Here is an 18,189-nt window from a genome sequence, read left to right as displayed (position 1 = left end):
GTGCGTTTCCTCTTTGTGCTCTTCAAGATGTGGCATTCAGGAAGCTTTTTGAAAGGCAGAAGGCGGCAGAGATCTGTTGGGCTCCCCTCTGCCAGAGCAAGAGCCGGCCGGGCAGAGCAGGGCAGACGCAGTGCCCAGCCTGGGTCATGTCGCTGCCACCTTCTTGACTGTCAGGGGACAGTCTGTCAGAGGCTTTCAGTTCCGTCAGGGGCTTGCATGTAAAACACGGTGTGATTTATGGGGCTGGGGGGGGGATGTAACTTCTGTGGAACAGATGCGGTGGGTACGGACAGGAACAATAGCGAGAAGCTGACATGGTCAGAAATGCTGCTTGGGGAATCTTCAGGCAGAAGGCAAGATCATTCATTTAAATGTAGACATATTCTTAACCAAAAAAAAAAAAAAAAACCACCTAATTCATATGCACTTAGGCAATTTTGGCACAACATAAAAGCATACCAAAAAAAAAAGTGTCCAGGGCAGTAATAAAAGTTACCGTAACCTATTGCCCTCAAATTAGGTGAGAGTTTTAAAGGATGCTAAAAGGGAATCAAATATTAACATTTCAAAGAATGTAACAAAACTTGATATTTTGTGACTGGGAAAGTGAAAAGTTAACTCTCTGCCTGTGATATGTCCTGGCAGAAAGACTAAACTAGGTTCATTTTTATCCACGATATTTGCCACACAAATATCATTGTGTGTGGAGCTGAGATTTAGAATAAGAAGTTCTTTCAGGTTAACACAGCGAAGATATGCTGTGTTAAACATAAAATCCCATTTCTTCTGGTTTTGTTACCAGCAGCAAAAAATAAATAAAAATAAAGCAAATGCGTATTTCTGTAAGCTGAATATAGACAAACTGACATCTTAGCCACTTTTCTTTGTACCCAGTTAAACTAAGGATTGTCTGCTGTGGGATTAAATACCTATTTCAAGACTGATGCAGTTTTTGTGATGCCTCTTCAAACACTAAGTATTTGTTGGTACATAATACATCTTTTTATTGTGGCATCTCACATTTTGGTTATGCTTTTTTGGAATGCTCTTTTTCAAAGAAAATGGAGATGATTAATCTTGGCTCTTAAAACCTACGTTGTTTCATTTTTCAACTCTTTCATGTGTTTTTGTTTTCTGTCTTACCTATTTATGGGTTTATGCAAAATTCTGTAGTGTATAATAGTTTAATCTGTGAAAGCCCCCTCCCCTTCCTCCCCCTTCCAATTTTGTGCTTGGATTTGTTTTGACCTTGCCTTCACTTTCTGTTAAAACACATGTAAAATTAAAGAAGGCTATTTTAGAGTAAAAGTAGTGTTGTTTTTTTTTGTTTGTTTGTTTTGTTTTTTGTAGCATGCATTTCTAGACCTGAATATTCTTAGAGCTTGCTATTTTTTTTCAGATTTGGGATCTTGGTCACACAGTTAGAGGAAAAATAACAGACTGCCAGCATTAGAATACAGGGAACTGGAACCTGGATTTTGCTTGGAAAACACCTCCAGAAAGAGTAGCTTTGGCTTTTACTTCTTTGCTTTCAAGTATTTTTAGCGAGATTGATCTATAGGAATTATTTTGTAAAATTAAAACTGTGGAAAACAGTAGGAAAAAAATCACCCTTGTAGTAAGTACTAGCTGACTTGTATATAATTTCTTTGAATGAACACAAAACTGTAACAATATAGTCACTTTTAAAAGGAAATTCAAGTTGTTTATAGTATGCTACAACTGAACTATTTTCAGTACGGTGCAATTATTGTCTAGACTGACAAGCTTTTTCTGTTTTTCTCCGTGTAGGCATATATCGTATCATGTGAATATATTTGAATAGTCATAACCATCTCAAAAGATAAAGTCAGTAATATTTGTTGGAATATCACTGTGGATTTTCCTTCTGTAAGGAATCATGCATTTCTCTGTTCTAGCTGATAGAAACCTTTGTGCTGTGTTTCTTGCATCTCATGTCATAACATGAGAAAAACCAAACCATAAAACAGGGTGTGAGTAACTGTACTTTGGCCTTTGTCTGCTATCCTCTTTACCAGCCAGCCAAAATTCTTTAGACATTACAGTAAAAACGCAATATTAAATCATCAGCCTATACCTACAGCTCCAGTGTCGAATGCAGCGTGGCAATATTGCTTTATTCCTTTATTTTTATCTCTGGTAACAGAACTAGGTAGGAGCACTAGGATGAAATTCTAAATGGAAATATTACAATTCTGATTGAAAAATTCAATTCAAAACCTCTTGGGTGAGATAAGCCAGTGTTAGACCCAGGGGGGCAGTTCCCTGATGCCCCCTATGTTCTGGGCAAACGGCTCCATAGTGGTTGCTGAAGCTTGTGGGTAGGGTGTGCTCCCCAAGAGCCAAGGGCCCCGAAGCCCTCAGCTGTGCCTAGATAGCCTGGGGTCTACAGCTGTCAGGTTTTCAGACTTTGGTGTCCATGTCCATCTGGGTTGAAGCTGTCCAACAGGCAGCAGGGACAGGGCAGGGGGAGGGAAGGTGATGGTGGGGTGGCTCACAGCCACTCTGATAAGCCTCCTTTCCTTAAGGCATTGCATTTTCCTTCTCTGCCGTATGAAGGTTTGAAGTCATCCGTGAGCTTGGAAGCCTTCATTTTGGGCTACTCTTACGGTGTTAGGTTCGTTGACTTCCTTTGCAATGAACTCCAAGAAAGCTTCCTTCACCACATCGAGGGCTTTCTCCTCTCTCCCCTTCCCCCATTTGTTTTTATTGCATTGGAGAAAGAAGTAAAGAAAAAAATGTATGTGGGAAATAATCTTTAAAAAATAAATACAAAAAATCATAATTCATAACCATTTCTTCTCTGGCAGCCAGAAAACTCTGTCACATGTGCATAAAGAGCTGACTAGGATGATGAGTGTTACCAAACCACAGCTATGGGTCAGTGCTGTGAAGTGGAATGAATGGGAATAGCGAGTCAATTACAAGCTGGGATTGTGTTTTTCATCATGCAGGTGAAACAGCATGGCTTAACAGGGAGAAGTCAAAATTTTCAAGTCTGCTCTGGTCCTCCAAGGGAAGAAGTGATTTGGGGGAAAAAATGTGATCCAGTTATCTACTTGGATCTCCAGAACATTTCAGTAGGCTTCTTTTAGGCTCATAAAGAAGTAAAGCTGCCGTGCGATGAAAGGGAAACTCCTGCCCTGAATTAATAACAGGTTAAAAGTTAGGAAGCAAAGGGGAGTAAATGGTCAAGTTTTACAATGGAGGGAAGTCACCAATGGAGTCCTGTAGGCATCTGTCCAAGAGTCTGGGTGGTTTGATATATGGAAAAGGGGGGCTAAATTGAACTAATAACGCCTGCTGACAGTGCTAGAGTCAAATGAGAAGAGTTGCAGAGGGATCTCACAGGGTGACTGAGCAATAAAACAGCAGAGGTAATTCATTGAGAGTAAATATTAAGATTTTTACATGGAGAAGTTATGGTCATGGTGGACTAGCTAGCAATCAGGCAGAAGGTGATAGTATTTAATAGATGGTAAGTACTGAGTGTCCATCAAAAGTCAAAAACAAGCATTGGGAATTTTTGGGAAGGAAATAGAGGAAAATGCCATGCTCTCCATGTTTCACTCTATACATGACTGAATTCAAGGCATGGGATCATTGTCTTCTGACCTATGGGATTTTTGTGTCTGTAATGTTAGAGCACATAATAGCTCTAAGTGGAATGCCCTTTGGGAAAGGGGCTTCACAGAACATGGTATTTTCCATCAATAGGTTAATCATTCTCTGGCATGATCTAGAACCCCTGTAATACTAAAGGATGGGTGAACGTAGACTCTGAATTTTATTATTTACTATTTTTCCAATATTAATGCTTATCAGTATGTTATGTTTTGATGGGAGTATCTAGCAGTTAATGTTGTTGGTAATTAACAAGGGAAAAATATGATAAAATGTATCTGAAAAATAAAACCAATGAAGCCCTATCTGTATGAAATCTCATGCTGGAAAGAATTACAAATGTGAATAGCTTTATGCAGAACAGAAACCCTGCTTGGTAAATATGGATAGTTTGGCCGGGGAAAGTTATACATACTTTGCTGTAGCGTGCGTGTCTTCCATTATGTTTTATGCCAGGATATGGTAGTCTCAAAGGACTTCTTGAATGGGTGGATTCAGATGTATGTGCACACAAGCATTATACCGATCAAATTGTGTATTTATTCCTTTAACTGAGCAGCATAACCCAGCAGAACTTATGACTGTAGGTATTAAGCACGGACATGTAAAACTAACTACTATGCCAAAGATACTTGCAGGTACAACAGCTGTTACATATTCTGTATATGTCTCAGTTGTTCTAGTTTCGAACTTGCATGGTAAGTGCGGTATGCATACTGCACTTAATGATTTCCCCTTTTCCCTCCCCATCCAGCTGAAGATTTTAAGTGTTTAATGGAAGAAAAATACTCTAATCATGAGTTTATGAAGTCATCAGGCCTTTGGATCGTTTCATTTATGATTTTATGTTTTATATGATGTTTAAAGTACCCTATTTCTAACAACAAAATTGAAAAATTCTTTGTGTTACCCACAAAAGGCTACATATTATACTGACCAAACTGCTCTTCAGAATCCTGTAGTTGCATTTAAATAGCTTAAAAGATTATTGTATGCCTGATACAAAAGAGGATAGGTTATGATAATGTTGTTTTAATGTTCATTTAATATATATAGAAGCAGTAAGTAATTTTACAAATTGCATATGCTCAAATTGAAATAGAATAAGACTGTAGTTGAAGAAAAGCAGAATGAACTGTGATAATCAATGTAATGTTTTTCATGGCAAAAGTGGTGCAAAGACTGCAACTGTATAAATAGATTGTGCGTAATGAAAGAAAATGTTATTTCTGCATTACTTAATTTCTCATTTTTCTCTGACATTTTGAATAAAGCCTTAGTCTGTAGGAAAAAAAAATTGAAATATCAGAGGTAAAACAAAAAGATAAACTTTGTCTTCAGTATCTAGTTTCATTAACTTGATTGGGCATTACTCGGAGCAGATCCATTTTTAGCATATTGCATTTGCACACTGACCTTTAAAATGCTGTGAATGAAAACTGGTCCTGTGATGTCTTGATTATTCCCATAAAGTAACATTTAGGACTTCACTTAGATATATTCTTATGTGAAAAATAATGACATCTAATCCGTTACAATAATAAAAATGGGACATTTGTCTTCCAAGTAGTTGAAAAAATGGTCCAAAGCTAGGTCTTATTTTTCTGAAATACTGACTGACATTCTCTGTCACTAAATGCTAAACTGTTTGAAAGTTTAACCATCATACGCAGTATAGGTCTAGACATCAGGTCTAAAATGGGGGAGTGCATAAGTTCAAGGAGTACAACCAGAAATTAATTTGGAAAAATATGAGATAAAAACGTGAGGCAGAGTAGCTATTCCAGATGTACTACGTAACTGGGCACTTTTATTCTTCTTTCAGGGTGATCTCAGCATAGTCTAATTTGAACTGAAGGAAGCAGACTTACTCCAAAGGAAAGCATCCAGAATAGTTAATGTGTAGATTGCATTAAGTAATGACTGAAAGACTTACACATCACGATGTTGTCCCGCTGAGGTCCCAGCTGGAGTACCTGGTGAGCAACAGGAGAGTCTAGATGAGAGTAACAAGAAATATTAAAGGCTTAGGAAGCTTGAGTTCTGAGCAACAAATTAGTAAAGCACAGCTGCTTAGTTTTGCAAAAGGATGATTGGGAAGGCCATGCTACTAGTTCTATAGGAATGCCTAAAGGTTAGCTGTGAAGGAGAGGGAAAGCCAGCGCTGTTTGTGAATGTGGCAGGACACCCACTGGGAAATGAATTTGCAATAGGAGAGCTCTACACCGGGGAAAGAGGCTCTAACTGAAGAAAGAGATGAGCAATAGAAAAGGTTGTTTTACAGTAGATGTAGTGTTTGAAGCTAGCATAAATGGCACTGTATTTACGAGAGACATGCACCAAGTAGCAAATCTCTTTTAGTCCCACATGGTGAGGTGTACACCTTGTCTCATGCAAGACATTTACAGTAGTCCCGAGAGGTAACCTGTAGTATATCAGTATTTATATAAAACGTTGTAAGATGAAAACTTTTTTAAACTTTTCTGCTCTTCACTACTTCACCCTGCCCCAAAACCACTTCTTACAAATCCTGATCATGAATCTCAAATCTATGGTGGTACCCATCCTGCTGTCGTGTCAGATGGGCAGACAATGTCAATCTGCTGCTGGGTTGGATCTGGTGTCTGCACTGAGAGGGTGAACTTCAGCCTTGTTGAAACAGCCAGACTCCACTGAAAGCCGTGATTAAGTTCTTAAAGCAAAGTCTAAGGGTTTTTCATTGCCGTACACTAGTGGGGGAAAATACATGCAAATTGTACAATTTCAGAGAGACTATTCAGTGTTTAACTTTCTGCTATGTTTCTTGGAGAGAGAATGCAAGCTTTCTGTCCTTCACACTTGAATGTTCATTCTGAATGGCATTTGCTGTACAGCCTACTGTGGCACCTTACTTAATTAGCACTCGCTGCTTTTCTTCCCTAAAGAGAATTGTGATAGTGGCAGACTTTATGTCTTGGCTACCAGAGGGTTGGGAAGGCTCCTGTAACTCTTACAGCTGATCAGCTGAGACAGTCTGGTTGCCCATGGTTCCTAACGAGCAGCACATGACACAGTGCAGAGAATTGGCAAGATTAATGAAACCGGTTTTCCTTAACAGCAGGCTGACTTGCAATGGCAATATAGAGAAGGACTGAGAGTGTTAGCATATTCTCAGTAGTGTGGCGTTATACTGAAATTAAAATCCTTTGCAAGCAGCTATAGATATATGTAAAAATCTAAGGCTTATATTTGCAAATTGGAATTCATGCAAGTGATGATGGACTCACCATTGCTAGAAGACTGAAACCCTACAGGGGGAGTCTGCAACTGACCTTGTCTTGGGAAAGTATTCCCGTTTGGGAAAGCAGACCAGAATATGCTTCCCTGTAGAAGTGTTCCCAGTTCTCTTGGCAACATCCAAGGATACTTTTTTTTTCTTAGTTAAGGTCCCTGGCAGTACTTTTGTGACATCTTTAAGTCATCCTGTTATTTCTCTTAACCAAAAAATATTATTGTGTAAAAACCGTGAATTAGTGCTAATTCTGATGTTTTCTGATCAGCGGATTCCTCTTAAATCTTCCTCCTTATTGGTGGCATTTGTTTTCTATGTGCCATTCTTTGGAAAGCTGATGACATTTGCTATGGTTTCTGATTAAGAATGTGCTAATGCCAGATCTTCATTTGAAGTTTGGGATTTGGCAATACAAACAGCTGTAAGGGAGTATAATCTTTAAATGCTGAGGACAGAGAGAGTCTCATTTGAGCTGAATCACATATTATAACTACTCAAGTCATACTTTGGCAACTAAAGTGCTTTAAAACACCCACTGCTTTCTTTATATTTCCTGACTCTTACGGAAGACCAGAAAGATAAAATTTTAGGAGTTTGTATGAAGGAGGAATGAAAGAGGACTAACAAACTGAAATAGGCTTTATTTCTTTCATGGAGAAACCAGTGACTTTGGAGCTCAAAATGCTGAGTACAGTGCAGGAGTCCTTTGTAGGCAAATACTTGAACGCTTTGCTTTGTGATGCCTCTTTCTCAGAGTCTGAAGGTTAGTTATGGCACTTACACGTGGACCCAGTCCAACTGCCCATAGTGAGAAATACACTGGAAAGAAGTGGAGCTAAGTTGAACCCTACAGCTAGTGAATTTGGGCTGGACATTGCACCGTCTCTGCATGTCAGGATTCACATCCACAACCTTGATTCTGGAGCCAGCCAAATCAGATCGGTGCCCATCTCCCAAACCCAGGCGTATATTCCCTGTGTACATTGGGTCGGGGGGACAGCATTGAGCCTTTCCTATTCCAGTCCCTCGTCTTCTTTCTGATGGGAACTCCGGCTTTGCGCCTCCTTGGTAGGCAGGTAGTGTTGTCCGTGGCAGGGTCTCTCTGGATCCCAGCTGAAACTGTTCTTTTTATATAAAATATTTAAATATTCCCTAAACCTGCAGCTAGAAAAATGTCAGTCTCTTCTGGGAGAAGTCTGTGCGGCATGGTACAGATATCAACCTAGAGTTGTTTTACATGGATTTAAAAAACAGAACAAAACAAAATATCCATAACCTGTGAAAGAACACAGAGAAACAAATAATCCCTAGCACCGAGTGAGGGATTATTTGGTGAATATGTAAAAGCATTGATTTCTTCGGGGGTGAAGTACATGGTATTAAAAAAATTTTTAAGTGTATTGCGGAAAGCAGCTATCCAATTCCAGAGCAGCTGAGACTTGTCATTGATATGTGCTCGTATCCTTGTAAAATTTCAAATGAAGGCCTTTGAGTGCATTTGAGTTGTGAGACGGTGTGCTAGTAAGGGTTATGGAATTGCAAATGAGCACCGCACTCCATCTTCTCCTGGGTAGTGTAGGCAGATTTCTGCTCCAGGCTGCTGCCTACCTTGCCTGCTGTCTTAAGCTCTCGCTGCTTTTCCGTGAAAGAATATAAACAGTGGGTAGAAGTTCTCTCGAGTTAAATGGGAACAGGATCAGGCTGTGATTCAGGATCAGACTGCTTGTCAGTTTTTACTTTTTGCAGAGTTGGAGTGTTTCAGTTGCAAATCTCATCTTTTGATGGGCAGTCACCCATATATTCAACATGTTGGGTTTTTTTTTTGAAATGAAATCAGTGCAACTTTTTTTTCCCATCTGATTTCTTTCATTTAAAAATCTCTTGGGAATTCAGTAGTTTCTAATGAGAAACAAAAGTTGTTAGACCTGCATGTCAAAACTTTTCTCCCCAGTGCAACAATAAAAAAATAAAAAATGTGTGCAGGTTGTTTTACTTTATTTAGCTTGTAAATGTGATTTTTGACACTGCATGTAGTTTGTTCTTCCAACAACCAACTTCGAAACTATTGTCTATTTCAATAATACACAAATACCAGCAAATGGAGCTTTTTCTGTAGCCATTTAAAATCTTACTTCTATTGAAAAGTGGACTATGTATAAAATATCCCTCATCATGAGTGTGTGTTTAAAAAAGAATCTATTGTATTGTTAAATATTCTAGTAGGCTGCTAACCAAAAAAAAAAAAATGCTGGCAATTGTGAATATCCAGTATCCAAGATTCCTCTTAGGAGTGGCTGGATTCTCCAATGCTCCACTGCTTTGTGCATCTGTAGCATTCAGTACTGCTTTGCTCTGTTGTAAATGCAAATGTGAGATAAATGCAGGAGGTGCTATTCAGTTACGGTGTCTGAGGAAAGGGAGTTGTTTTTCATAAACACTCTGCAGTGAGTAAGAGACAATCTATTCAGTGAAGTTTCTGGGTTTACATCCACTGTAGATGAATTGGTGTGGAGCCAGTCAGATTTCTTTCGGCAAGCTGGTCTCTGGATTTTATTAAGGCTTCTCCTTACTGAAAAAGCCCATTTTTCTTCTTGTAGGACGCCCCTTTTATTTTGGAGGATACTGACACTTGTAGACAAATTCTTTTTCCTCTCAGTTATCTCACTTCATCTTTGAAGGAAAAATTCAGAAGTCTAGCTGGCAATCAAGCAGCACATCTGTCTGCTGTAAATATAAGCCTGGGTTATTTCACTGATCGGCATCAGTGGTCTATGTTCTGAGCTGGGGAGCTTTGGTTTTGTGTATCTCTGAGGATAATATGTTATGTACTCCTTTAATTTGTGCAGTATGTAAAGACAGTAGTACTTGCAAGGAAAATTGTATCTGCATGAAACTAACTGGAAAGTGATCTAAAGGTTATTTTTAAAAAGTGCTAGTGGAAAAACAGAATCTGAAAGGAAAAGGCTTTTTTTCACCAACTCCCTATTGCCACAAAAATATAATGCTACAATATAAGAATGCAATAATTTCATGTAGCATTTTTTTTTGTGAAGAAATATGTGCAACTCAATTTCATTACCCATTCTACTGCTTATTTAATTTGAAGGCGCTAACTCCTTTGTGACTAGGCGAGCAGTGAAGTGACTTCTGACGATTTTGCCAGCATACATATGTTGTGTAGAGGCATAGAAAAATAATCATCCCCTTCTAGCTGGTGAAATTATCCTGGCAACCTCCCTAATATGTATGAAGCTATGCCAACGTAAAAGTGCCACTGGCTCTGTCAGTTTAGATGCAGCCATTTAGGGAGATGACACGGGTGGTGGGAGAGGGTTTCCTTCAGCTGGTGAGGTCGGGAAGAGGCTGATGCTGTCAGCATTGGCATGGGCACCACCACGGCAGCATACCTAATTTGTATTTCAGACACCATTACCTAGGTAATCACGGCCTTATATGATGTTATAGGTCCTGCTGGCCTTGCAAGGTTGTGCTACCCAATGGGTCCCCTACTCTCCCTTTCCCTTATCTGTGACACTTGGCCACTTGTTGCATAGCTCCCCTTTACCTGTTGGTGAAATCCAGCTCTCCGTACCTTCTGTTAGCTTCCCACACTGGTGGCTGTCGTGTCTGCCAGTGCCTGGTGCCTCTTCCGTGGTTTCTCCAGCCTGCTCAGCCGGCTGGTGTCTTCACTAGGGGCAGGGGCAGCATTGCTTAGCCCGCCCAGCATCTTCCCCGGGGTGTATGTTGGAGGTAGGGGTGGGTTGGGATCCAGATCTGTTTCCAGCATCAGAAAGAAAAGAAACTTTACGTATGGCGATGGGACTGGGAGAGCGGTGGCTGGAGCATCGTTGGCTGCCACGTGATCCGTGGCTGAGGGCAGCAGCTTGTTTGAAAACCAGAGGCATGAGCCAATTTGGCAAAGTGTCAAAAAGGAGCTGGGCCATGGCACTCGGCAGGCAGGCAGCTTTGTCCCTAGAGGTAATGTCCCTAAATGAGGTAGTCCTGTGGACAAATATTTTGGGCCTGGCTTTGAAAAAGCCATGTCGCTGCTAGTTTTGTTGCTTCCAAAGGGTACATTATCCAACAAAGGACCAACCTCTATGAACCTGGTGAAAGAAGTACAGCAAGTAAGATCAAGGCAAAGGAATAAACTCAAACTGGCAGAGGAAAAGGCTTTCCTTTGTAAAATATGAAGGCCTGGCTACTCGCCCAGATAGACTGCATAAAGTAAGGTAAAAGTTGTATAAAGGTTGCAGGAATGGCAGTCCCAGTAGACTTTATTGAGTCTGCTCAATAAAACTGAGTGCACATGAAGAAGTAAGTATGGAATTTGGCACGAGGAGCTACTCTTTGTGTCCTAATCCATGCTAGAGGAACGTGGTACAAAATAGCTGACGTCAATAGAAAGACTCCCTCTGCTTCTGTGGGCTGTAGAACAGACCCTTATCTTTTCTCTTATTATCTTAATGCTGGCAGGATGACTAATAGTGACAGATATCCTGGTGCTGACAGTGACAGCTTAAATCTGTCCTGGAGAATTGAACAGAGTATTTCTTTCTACAACTCTGTAGGGTTTTCATGAGTTGTAGCCCATAACTACAACAAGCGCAAGGATGAATAAAACTGAAATGAAGAAATAGACCTAAAATGTAGTCAATGGATATATGAGTGAAAAAAGAGGACTGGAAGAGAGACATGTATTTTGGCTATAGCTGTTGACCACAATAGCTGAGAAATAAGGCCCTGTGTGGTTGTGAATTCCTGCAAATTGATGGATTATAGTGATGTCAGTTTGTTCGGGAGAGGATCTATTTCTGTATTACTAAAATATTTTCAATGATCCAGTGCTGTCAACTTCAAGCACTCAAGAACCGTATGTCGGGTCATTACTGGGAACTCTGCTTTTTCATTCCGAATTTTTAAGACTCGTTTCTTTTTATTGTCTGTATGTGAGCAAGGACAGCACTGCAGTATGTTCCATGGACAATAAAGCTGTAGTTCTTGTGCCTGTTCAGAAAATCCTAATGGTGTAAAAATCTCACTTAGTACAGATGTACAAAGATGTTTTCAAGGAGAGGGGAGAGAAAGAAGAAAGGGGAAAAAAAAGCTTCTAAGAGATACTAGGAAGGTTTGTGAAATGGAGGAGGGTATAATCAAAGAAAATCCTAATTCTAAGTTATTATAAAGAACTCGATGAAGTTACTGAAGAATCTTAATAAAGATACAAAAAAAATCTTAAAAGCTAATACCTTTTTTGTTTACCTTTAAAATTGAACTGCTTTATCATTCAGTCCAAAGTCTGAATGACAGCTAGCTGATGGCAGAACAGGAAAATAAATCTATGAATCCTGTTCTTATAAAATTTTCCCATAAAAAGCACAGTTGGCTGTAGATACTTTCCACAGATTAAAGGGACAGGAAGTTTTCTCTCATTCTGTTAATACCTTTGGGGGCTTTCTAATTAATCTATTTATCTGCTTCTCATTCTAAAGATACCTGACTTTGATTCCCACAAAAGAACAGCTCAGAAACTACGTGCTCCTTTTTTTTTTTGTTTCTTCTCCACAGAAATTTCACTATGAGCTTTTGTAATTGCCACATACTGTATCTTGGCACAAAATACTACCTCTGCTTATGGTTTGCATCATTAAATATCAGATTGGCTGCTCATTGTGTTTATAGGATACAACAAGAAATAGCCTGCTAAATCTGGCTGGTTAGTAAAACTGGTGTTCATTCAATCACTGTGCTACCGTGTTTCCACATCATAAAGAGAACAAAATCTCATAAAACTAATAAGCTGTAAAATAGAATTAAAGTCAGTGGCAAAAGATATGCCCAAATGTAGTAAATAAATTATAGACTTCAGAAAAGTTATTCTTAAAAACAATCCCCAAAACAAAGTAGACCAGAAATCTGTGAAACTGCTTTGAAGTTTTTTAAAAAAAAAGGGGGGGGAGGCGGCGAATAGCATGCCAAGTATACACAATATTAATAATAGCAATCCTGATGGCTTATCTGTAGATCTTAGTGGCGTACTCTTGGAACTTAGGTGAGTATTATCATCTCCACCTTTGGATGAGGAAGCTGGGTTACTGTAAGAATAAATTTTCAACACGGAACACAAAGCAGTGCTGACTCCAATTCCAATTCCCAGCTTTAATTATTTTTCTCTGAGCTTCATTTGTTTCTCTTCATTATACAGAACTTGTTCTTTCAGCACAAGGTAATTTGGATAGCATTGAATGTAGATTAGATCCATATATTAATACGTATGAAACGGATTAATTCTAAAATTGTTCTGATAGATTAGCTCCTTCCCATCACTGGACGGGAGGCTGCCTACATCCTTAATTTAGATTGGTGTGTCATTTTTTAATATTTTATTGCTCAAGACAGTGCAGAAAGCAAAAGGAAAAGGATGTCCCTGATGCTTTTTTAGCATGGTTCCAGATATTCCACGTAATTCTCATCAGGTGTATCACTTGTGGGATCAAGAATTTCCACTGTCCTTTTCAATATCCACATGATGCTGCTGAGATAAATCAGGGGAAGCCTGCTATCAGCAGTGCAGAGATGACATCCCGTTCTGCATCTCCTTCTGAGACATGAGGCCTAAAAGCTGTCCCTGAATGCCTGGCTAAAATCAAACGGCGTGTTAGTTAAATAGAGATGACACTAAATGCAGGAATGAAATCCACTGAAAAAGTACCAATTTCCATCATGTCTTGTGCAATACATTTACATAAAGCTTTAGAACAGAAAACTCTAAAATATTTTAATGTGTCCAATATGCTGTGCTGCTGGGTGCACACCCCATTTTATTGCTCCTTGCTTCGGGGCCTTCATTCTGGGTCAGATTCAGTGTCTTCCTGCTGACCTCTGAAAGTCATTTGGGTTTGGCATTTTAAAAGAGAGCTCTCTCTGAACGGTGATCACCCTTTGTAGCAGCTATGTTCGTCGAGGATTTATTCTTCCAGTGACAGGTACACACGAGCAGTAGACAAACATTGAGTAATCAGGGCTGTGGCTTTGGCGTTTGGTATTGGGACGGGGCAGAAAGGTCTGATTTCCTTTGGAGATGCACCGTGCAGCTTTCCTGCTACACATCCATACAAACACAGCAAAAAACTGGAACAGAAGGAGAGAGAGGGCAACACAGAAGGAAGGAGAAAAAGGCATGAAGGGAGGGGAGAGAAGGGAACTGTGGTTTAAAAGAAAAGCATAGTCCACCCTGCTAACTCAGGAAAGCAGAGGAACTCTGACTGACACCCTGGTGAAACCTCAGTCATGTAGCCATCAAAAGCACTGGGGCAGTGTAGCACTGAGAGTTTAATAAGCATAATGAAGGGGGTGGATAAGATTTCCCTCATGTAATTTTTGGTGTGTTCTCTGGAAAGTGTGTCTGCTCGTACATTACTGCTTTGACAAATACATGCCTGAGATCCCAATACGTTACCTCTGATAGGGGATGAATGCAGGCAATAGTGAAGCTGGAAAGATTTGAGGGTACCAAGCCAATGACTGGCAACTGTCCACCTCAAACGTCAAGCATAGTAAGGGGTGAAGAGTAAGGCTTTACAACTGCATTTCTCCCTCCTCATTCTTTCCCTGCCACTCTCCTGGAAGCTTGGGCCTGTTTTGGGGTTGTGTCCAGTGTGAGTCTGTCTCAGCACACTGACGCACAGGCCGCCCTCAGAGCTGTCCGCTTCCTAAGTCATTATCTTCCGGTAATTCGGTTTTCTCTATCAGTCTGAGCTTCTAGCAGGCCTGCTCAGATCCCCATCATTTCAAGATGGGTCATATAATGCTAAGCATATTCAGAATACAGCTATCAGGAACATCTGAGTCATAATTTAATTCCATGGCTGCATCTTTGCCCCTATTCCCCTCTCCTAATCAAATGTAAGCTTTCTGATGTCATCATTCAGCTCTGTACAACAAGTTTAACTATTTTTTGAGCTTTTGATCGCTTCTTGCTGACAGGCTATGATGTTCTTGAAGGCTAGCCAAAGGCTCCTCATTACGAATTTTAAAGTCACCACTTTGCCTTCCTGTTTCATGACAAGGTGAGACCCCCGGTTGTGCTGCCCGTGGAGGTAACCCATAGTTACGTTTAGTTAACTTAGCAGAGGTGTGGACTTGTTCTTGCCGGGAACACATTCTCACTTCCAAGGCATCAGTACTAGATTCTTAATTTTACGTAATATCAAAGGGAAGTCCAACCTTGCCAATTCATATCGCCGTTCTCTAGAACATACACCATGCACTCTTTAGTGCCTCTCCTCTTATGTAAGGATCTAAATACTGAAAAAGTTATAATGAATTGTGTTTTCCTTAGTTTTCCTTTGTATCCCTCAAGAAACAAAATAGCGCCCAATGCGATGTATGTATACAAGGAGTAAAAAATGCCCTCTGATATTTGCAGTAAACTTTTCTCCATTGGAAATGTGCCATTAGATGTTAAATCACCTAAGGAAAGCAGCTTAACTCATCGTTATCTTAAGCAACTTCAGCAGTTTTGCAGAGAGCCACCTGTAACTGTTTCAGCAGCTCCACATTCATGACCCCATGCAACCATACCAGGAACTAAATAGATCCTACTTACTAGCAATTAAAGGGATTTAATTTAAAATACAGTGACAGATGCATAATGGGTTAATTATAAAATAAGTAATTAGCAAATAGGATGAAAAAGGTTAAAAGGTTGTGGACTTTTGTTCTTTGCTTGGGAGAGATAGTGAAATCATCAGCGATTAAACTTTTTCTTTTGATTTCTGGGTCTGATTCTGCTATTGTTAGCTGCAAATGAGGCAGCAAACATGAAGATAGGCTTAAAAAAGTCACTGTTTTATCAGACATACTGAAAGGCCATTGTTAACACTGAGGCTGCATGGTGTGTTTCCAGTCTGCACCCAAAAGTGGGCTTGTATCCATAACACGTCTACTTTGTGCTAGGATATATGCCTCTTCAGAGATGTAGTAGTAGTAGTAGCCCTCTCTGCTATGTGCACTGGGCCCCAATAAGGTCAGTAAAAACAGTTTGAAGAGTGGTTGAGATTAGAGCATACCTCTTAGGAAAACTCTGCCTGAATTAAACGACTGAATTATTTAGTTGGAAATATGCCATAATGTGTTTGTTCTCAAAAAGTGAGGCTAAAAAGGGATAGGACTTTGAACAGGGTAACTTCTGACCTGTGAAAATCCTCAGTTGAAATCCAGTTAACTTCATGCAATGCTGCACCCTGCTAGAGAGGGTGAAAGCAATTTTCTGTTAAAATCAGCAAAATAAGAGCTTTTACTACATTTTCGCAAGTATCATTCTTTCTCTCCATGACTCCCATCTGCCCAAAACCATAAGCAAATGGGGCATTTAGATAGTTTTAATACATTCATATTTTATGACCACCAGCTTATTGCCAGGTAACTTGAAACTCTTTATTTATCTATAATAATTATAAAATATATTTATGTATGTATAAAACATGTGTTTTGTATTTTGAAATTTCAGAGGGAATGTTTGCAGAAAGGTTTCTCCAACTTGAGCCTAATTGTTACTGAAGTCATTGAATTTCTCTTTTGAAAAATAAGCTTTTGGGTAAACCTCAGAAATAGCAATATGGGCTTCTCCATTTCAAAATATCAATTAAAACCAGGCAGGAATACTTTTTAAATATAGCTGCCCTCTAACCTAATTACATGTCCACCAGTAACCATTAGCATAATTTAACTGAATTTCCCATAAGTCGCATTCTTCCGTCATCCCATGTTGTCTTTTGAATGTGGTCATCATGTGCTCGCTTTCCTGTCGCTTGGCCAAGCCATAGTTAACTCTGAACTGATATATGTCAGTCCAGTCCCGTAATCATTTAACTGTACTTGTCTGTCCTTCCTCTTCTGTAATCGATGCTTTTTTGTTTCTCTTGTTTGCCCTTGTGCCGCCTTCAGGGATACTACCTGCCCTACTGCTTGACAGAAGGCCTGAACATACACATCCAGAAAGGTGCATAACATTCTTCCATCTTCCATCTAATGCCATTTTCTTTTGAGCTGCTTCTTCAGTGGCAGTTGAACACTCCAGGACCACCCATTTGACTTGAGAAATTGAGAAACAATCTGAGCAGATTTTTAGCTCATCTTTATCCCCCTACAATTGATTAGAGATATGTATTTCAGAAAACATCTAACTTCTTGTTCTCATCTGTGACCTTAATTTTGTTGAAAATAAGCTTCTTTATATTTTTTTCCCCTATTATAATTGAATTTAAGCTATGCATTTCAGGTCTGGAATCTGTGTTGAACATTTCAGAATTCAATGGTTTTGCAATTTGGCTATCAGTTTTTAGGACGAATAGATTCAGGTTTGGAAACTCATCAAGTCACCCAACATGCAAAACTGATGAGCCTAAATCCATAGCTGTAACCGCATCTCTTGTTTTCTTTTCCAAGGGTTTCTGAAAACTTCTGTATATTTGCAGACTGTAGCTCAAGGACTGCAATATAGGCAATGATTTTTCATTATTCAGAATTTCTTTTTGAAACCAAGTGGGGAACCTCTAAAGCTCTGGTTAAGAAAAGCAGAAAATCTAAAGCTACATTAATTCTGCTGTTCATATCTGAGCCCCTGAAAATAGCTCAGACAAATGCCAGTACCAATCTTTAGGGTAATGCTTATCCCCATCCAGGAGAGTGACATTTCTAGTTTGGAATATACTCATTTCTGCTTCACTGATCTTTTGATTTTTTTTTTGATTGTTGTTCGTTTGTTTTAGGCACTTCATGTATATGATGCATTGACAAATTTTGTTTTTGTTAACAAGATTCATACAGGTACCTCCCCTCCTGACATTTAGAAAACATCTTTCCTAATTCATATCGCGTTGAGGGTGGAAAATCACCAGTTTCAATAGAAGTCTTTGAAATTTAGTATCTTTGGGCTTATCTTCAGTTAATCAGTTGTAGAGATTTAGTGGGTAACGCAAGACAACCATCTAATATATGCTTCACAATGAGTAATAAGAGAAATTAGCATCAAAGATAAACTGTCCCTTGTGAAATTTCAGTGAGAGCTAATGTTTCCTGAGTTGACAGAACAAAACAGGAAAACGAGAAAAGTTTTACGTCAAAGCTGTTGTCTGAATGAAACTCCCATATGCAGGACAATGAACATGTAAGGCATGAAGTGTCTCAAAGGCTCTTCAAAAAACACAGGAATAATCACTTAAATATGAGGCTTTTTATGCAATCCCTTTTGCTTTTCTGTCATCATTAGC

General features: G+C 39.4%; 1 protein-coding gene across 8 annotated transcripts in view; it reads left to right on the top strand.

Moving 5' to 3' along the window:
* The window catches only part of THRB (thyroid hormone receptor beta), a 165,192-nt gene that overhangs the window by 91,242 nt on the left and 55,761 nt on the right, over positions 1–18,189 (top strand). The gene's annotated exons all lie outside the window — the stretch shown is intronic.

This window comes from Cygnus atratus, chromosome 2, assembly GCF_013377495.2.
Source record: "Cygnus atratus isolate AKBS03 ecotype Queensland, Australia chromosome 2, CAtr_DNAZoo_HiC_assembly, whole genome shotgun sequence".
Lineage (NCBI taxonomy): Eukaryota > Metazoa > Chordata > Aves > Anseriformes > Anatidae > Cygnus > Cygnus atratus.
This window is presented reverse-complemented; position numbering and strand designations above follow the sequence as displayed.